Genomic DNA, 5,933 nt, shown 5'->3' with positions numbered 1-5,933 from the left:
TTTTTACAAAGTGTGCTATCCTGATGTTAAACTAGTATACATCCAAATGTAACCTATATGATATGCCTTCACTTTACAATGGGCAGGATAGTCTTCTGATATTATTCTCCCTGTCTGCCATATTGCTGGTTTCCTGTTAATAAAACTTGGATCGGATCTCTTCACCTTTCTGTGGTTGACTACAGTGACAGTTTGGCAACAGAAAGGGGTCTTCCCCACTCACCATTCTAATTGTGAGCTAATTGGACACTCTGTATGCACTTGTCCTAGTTTCCCACGGCCATAGCAATTTTCTCCAAACTTGGGATCTGGGTGGAACCAGTCAGGATGACTTTGTGGGATTTGGGGCTTAAGGCCAACAAAAACAGAGGCTTCTATAAATGTTGCCTTTTGGCAGTCTTTTGATTCTGCGTCTAAGTCACCATTATCATACCCTGAGGTGGCAGCTAGCAACAGCTCATTGGGTCACTCTGAGCACCAAGGATCTTCCATTGTAATTTCCTTCTTATAGTGGTGCAGATTGATTTATACAGTGGATTTTTAAGACACCCTGCCCTCTGGAGATTCAGGATCTAGATTGGTATGCTTCCAAATTGCATCTACTAATCTGCTTCTAAAAGCAGCAGAGTTTTCATCTTCCTTCTGAGTTATTGCAGCAAGCTTTCATTAACTGACAAGCTTAACCTGAATTTCCCTCATGCCTTCTATGAGACAGATTAACATTTAGTCTCAAACTGCTCTATCTTCATTGCCTACTTGACCTGTTTGGTAATTCCAACTGGGATGGCCATTCATCCATCAGCCAGATGCTGAATAGTGGCCTGGGTATGGTCTGCTTTGTGTCTTGCAGCAATTCTAATGCACTGCTTTTCATCTGAAATACAGCAATACGAGAGTATGGTTATTATGTCTTTCAAGCTTAAATAAAAATTCCCTGCTAAATGGTGAAATTCATTAATAAATTTCCCAGGGTCTATGGAAAGTTTTCTAATTTATCTTTGTTGTTGTTGTTAAGTGCCATCGAGTCGATTCTGACTCATAGCGATCCTGTATAAGGTTTCCATGGAGCAGCTGATGAGCTTGAACCACCAACCTTGCAGTTCAAAAGACTTTGCAGTATAATGCATTAGCCCACAGCTCCACACCACAGTTCTTTAATTCTTCCATGCCGAAGGATGCACGCACTCTCAGAGTCTGCCCATTTGGCCTAGCAACTTCTTGAAAGGGGCACAGGGACAGGTATATCCCCTGTGATACTGTTGGAAAGAGCATTGGATTGATTCCTTTGGGGTGATGGTGGTGCTGAATGACTATAACCTGGATGTATGCTTTTAGTTTCTTTTATGTGTCCTACAGCTTTCTCCCCATGTCCTGATTTTAATGCTCTCTGTGGTTCACGAAAACATGCATATAGTGATTTCACTTCACATTCCTTGTCTTTTGCAAAAAAGATTTAACTGAATATTAGTACTGCAATTGGTGGGTCCCATTGATGGCCAAACCTCTGTACCCAAATATACAGGGCAAAGCTGTGTTACAAAGGAAAATCATCTTCCTCTTCTTTGAGCTGTCTGTGCCTAGCTAGGGAAGGTCTTAGCATCATTTCAGTATATGTCCCAAAAGACTGTCTGCTGGTATGGACTGGCCCTGTCCCATTACCCTAAAGAAACACAAAATCAAGCAAGGGGTAGAACCACTCCAACCAGATCAGCGTCCTGATCCTGACACTATCCAGCAGGGGAAACTGAGAGACACCAGTTTCTTCCCACTTGCTGGCTGGCTTGCTGTGGCTTTCCCTTGCTGCCCACCACCACATTTAGTCAGATGTGGAGGAGCCTGCAACAGCCCGAAGCTCCTCCACCTTCTGTTCCTTCTTTCTTTTGGTCTTCCAGTCCAGTGTTGTTGTTAAGTGCCATGGAGTTGGTTTTGCGACCCTCCAAGGAGAGGCTTGTGAGCTTGAACCACCGACCCTGCAGTCTCAAAATGACCGTGCAGTCCAGTCCATAGTTGGTGACCCACAGTTAGGAAAGAGGTAGTAGAAGGGTGAATTCCCCTGCTCCTAGCATCTAGAGCATTCTTATTGCATCTTTTGTCAAAGAACTACAAGAGTAAAATAGGCTAGACTGGGGAAAGATGAATACTGGACTCTCTCTATCTACATTGTCCCTTTAACAGTTAAGGAAGGCTCCTTCCTCAGCATCCCCAGGGGTGTTACAATTAAACAGATGTCACAATAACTGTATTAAAAATCATACCTCCCCCCTTTTTATTGGAACCCAAAATTCTAAGCCTTCTATTGACAATAGACAAGGACTTGGGGCAGCCCCACTAGGGTTAGGGTCCAACCCCAGTGTGTGACAAAAATCACAAGGGGGCTGCCTAGGGACTATTCTCATAATGCAGGCAAGGGCAGGTTCTGGGAGATAATATCTAAAGAAAGATCTTGCAAAGAGTGCAAAACTTAGTTCCCGACTATAGCATCAGGCGAAAGTGAAATTTAGAGTCCCTTTCATGAAAGAGAAAAGACACATTCATACCGAAAGAATGATACATTCTGCTGGGAATTAAATGTTGTTGTTGTTAAATGCAGTCGAGTCGGTTCCGACCCATAGTGACCTTGTACAGGGTTTCCGAGGCTGTAAATCTTTACAGGAGCAGAATGCCTTATCTTTCTCCCGTGGAGTGGCTGGTAGTTTCGAACTGCTGGCCTCAAGGTTCGCAGCCCGATTTGCAACCACTATGAATGTGCTGCTTATAAGGGGACCTCCTCTGGGTGTCACTCCTGGAGTTGATTCATCCTCTTATATGGCACAGTATTCATTCTCCCTCAGGAGGGAAAGGAGCATGAGCTGGGAGCGATCAGTTGTCATTAGCCCCTGGATGCCACTAAACTTTCTGCCTTTGGCCTGAGATTAGGCTCATTCTCTAAAATCTTTATCTGAATTGGAGTTCATATGTTGCCTCTACATAATTGTAGCTGGAACACATCACCACCTCTGCAATAAAAGGGAGGAAATTGTCACTTAATTTTTCAGATTGGAGGGGAGAAAAGTCCTCTCCTTGGATTCATGATATCCTACCATTTTCTTTGGATCAGCCAGGAACAAGTTCTCCTGTTGGACTCATGTAAATATACTACTGTTTGTGGGTTAGCACTTTCAACACACACAAAAGTGAAGAAAATAACACAGTAGGGGAAGGTGAGATGGATATTAAATGAGAGATTAGTTACTCACCAACCGGATCATCAACCTGAAGTTCTATCCCAGGTGAGCCCTCAAGTTGTTAGGGTCCCATAACTTGAGTTTTGTAGGTTTAGTAAGTCCCCATTGAGGTTGTTGCAAACAGCACATACAAAAAATAGCAAGTAGCAAAAAAGGTTTATTAACCTATGAATAAAACACTTCTCAGAAGAGAAGATGCAGGGATTTCTCTTATGAGTGAGAGAGAATGTTAGCCTTCTGTTCTTTCTCCCATTTTAAAGGGTTTTTGACTCATTTCCCTCAGGTTTAATTCTGATTCATGACAGAGTATAAGTAGTACATATTTTGCAACTTTTTTGTTGTCTAGCACTGCTCTGTTTCTCAGAAGGTGAGCTGGGCACAATTTCCTGGAATTGTTTATTCAAGTGCCAAGTGTTGGGATGAGGTTGGGCTGGACTGTTAGATTCCTACTCTGTCCCTAACACTCAGAATGAATGTAAGAGGCCAGCAAGTGCCAAATATCCATAGGATACTCTTCTCTTCCAGCCCTGTCCTTGTCTTCTTTGGATCTCTTGCTTTTCTTTTTTTCTGGAGACTATTGGGTTAATGCGCCAGACTGCAAAACCATTTGAACTGCAAGATTCGTGGTTCAAGCTCACAAGCTGCTCCTTGGAAACCCTATACAAGGTCACTGTGGGTTGGAACCAACTCGATGGCAATTAACAAAAACATTCTTTCAGAAATGGTCTCCACTTTGGCATCCATCTCATCACTGCTTTTGATATTGTCACAGGGCTCACTAACCCCAGAAAGAGCTTCCTCTGCAGGAATCTGAAAAGCTTCCAAGACACAGAGATTTTACTTCCTGCTGGACAGTACTGGCAATGACCATCTTGTTCTGTAAAGATTTCACAAGAGTAATATCCAAGGTGGGATAATCCGCCAAGAGGGGATTATCGACCAGAGCAGGCGCGATGGGCCTGAAACTTGAGCCACTTCCCTCTCTTGGGCATGGTGACTGTGTTGGAGCAAGGCTTGTCTAACAGGCCTTGGGCCATAACTCAGGTATGAGAGCCAGCCCCAGGCTAGGCTCTCTGGTCATCTCATGCAAAATTTATTCTTCATTACTATTTTTTAAATGCTCTGTCCTCATTAGAGCCTGTTAGATCACTTTTCTTCTTTGACTATTTTGATCATCTATTGACCATCAAGGAAAATGCTTATTTATATGGTTTTTAATCTTTATATGTGTATATGTCAATGTAGTAACTGGATTTCCAACTATGTTTTTGTTAGGTGTGTCCAAGTTGATTCTGACTCAGTGACCTAAGTACAACAAAACAAATGCTGCCCAGTCCTTCACCACCCTTACTACCATTGCTATGCTTGAGCACATTGTTGCAGCCACTGGGCAAATCATCTTGACAAAGCCTTCCTGTTTTTCACTGACCCTATACTTTGCCTAACATGACCTCTTTCTCTCTTCTCATGATATGTCCAAATTACATGAAATAAACTCTGGCCATTTTCTCTCTAAAGGAACTTATTTCCTGACTATTTTTGTTGCTGTTAAGTGTCACTGAGTCTGTTTTGACTCATAGCCATCCTATGTAGGGTTTCCAAGGAACAGCTGTTGTGTTCAACAGCCAGACTTGTAGTTAGTTGGCCATTGCTTATCCTACAGTGCCATATCAGTACTCCTGGTTGACAAACAAGGGTACAAATTCATATCTGGGATTTCAACTGGGTGTTAAGTACTATTAAAGGAATACTTGAGGCCTCTGAAGTAATGGAGGCCTCAAGTATTCCTTTACTTAAAAAGGGAGTCATTTAACAACAGCAAAAATTAGACAGGTGCACAAAAATCTCAAAGAAAGCAAAATAAAAGAAATACTAATACATTTTTCAAGTGTATGCTTACCTAAGCCATCATTGTATTTTTTTTTTTTTTGAAGTTTAAAAAATAAAGATAGCCTTCAATCTCCTTTTCTTCTTTTTCTTCCTCTACCCTTCTTTAATATGACATTACTATGACTCCCCTGCCCTCCTGCCTGATTTAACACACATTTTAGTATAAATTTAGGGAAGTGTACTACTAGAGATATTTGAACCTACTTAAAATGTTACATAATGGAAATAATTTCCTGGTTCAAGGATTCCAAATTTTTTATTTTGAAATAGAAACATTTTAAGTAGTAATTTGCCTTTCCTCTGATTCCTGAAATTCTATCAGAATGTCAATCACTTTCCAACTGAAGACCATTCAATCACCAGCTCTGATCATGCAGGTTTTCTCATTTGAGTTTGTTCCTCAAAGCAACAGGAAACATCATTAAAGATTGAATATCTGTAACAAATATGGGCAAGAGAACCCACACAAAATATGACACAAGTTTTTATCAGTAGGATCTGTAATGTGTCACCACTCCATCCACTATTACCAAAAATTTATGGAGATTGTTGTTGTTAGCTGCTGTCAAATTGGTTTCGACTCATAACAACCTTATTTATAACAGACCTAAACACTGCTGGCTTGCGTCAACTTCACAATCATTGCTGCATTTGAGCCTATTGCTGCTACCACTGTGCCGATTCATCTTGTTGAGAAGTTTCCATCTTTTTTGATGACCCTTCATTTTGCCAAACACGATGTCCTACTCCAGGGAATGGGCCTTCCACAAATGAAGAAAGGAGCTGGAATGAGAAAGAAGAAATAAGTCTTCCTCCCTT

The 5,933-nt window shown here is 41.5% G+C and overlaps 1 pseudogene; it reads right to left on the bottom strand.

Moving 5' to 3' along the window:
* Positions 1–791: 791 nt before the first annotated feature.
* LOC102812705 lies at positions 792–4,261 on the bottom strand (annotated as a pseudogene).
* Between the last annotated feature and the right edge of the window lie 1,672 nt (positions 4,262–5,933).

Source organism: Chrysochloris asiatica, unplaced genomic scaffold (genome assembly GCF_000296735.1).
Source record: "Chrysochloris asiatica unplaced genomic scaffold, ChrAsi1.0 scaffold00145, whole genome shotgun sequence".
In the NCBI taxonomy this organism is placed as follows: Eukaryota; Metazoa; Chordata; class Mammalia; order Afrosoricida; family Chrysochloridae; genus Chrysochloris; species Chrysochloris asiatica.
Note: the sequence above shows the minus strand (reverse complement) of the source record. Positions and strands in the feature narration are given on the sequence as shown.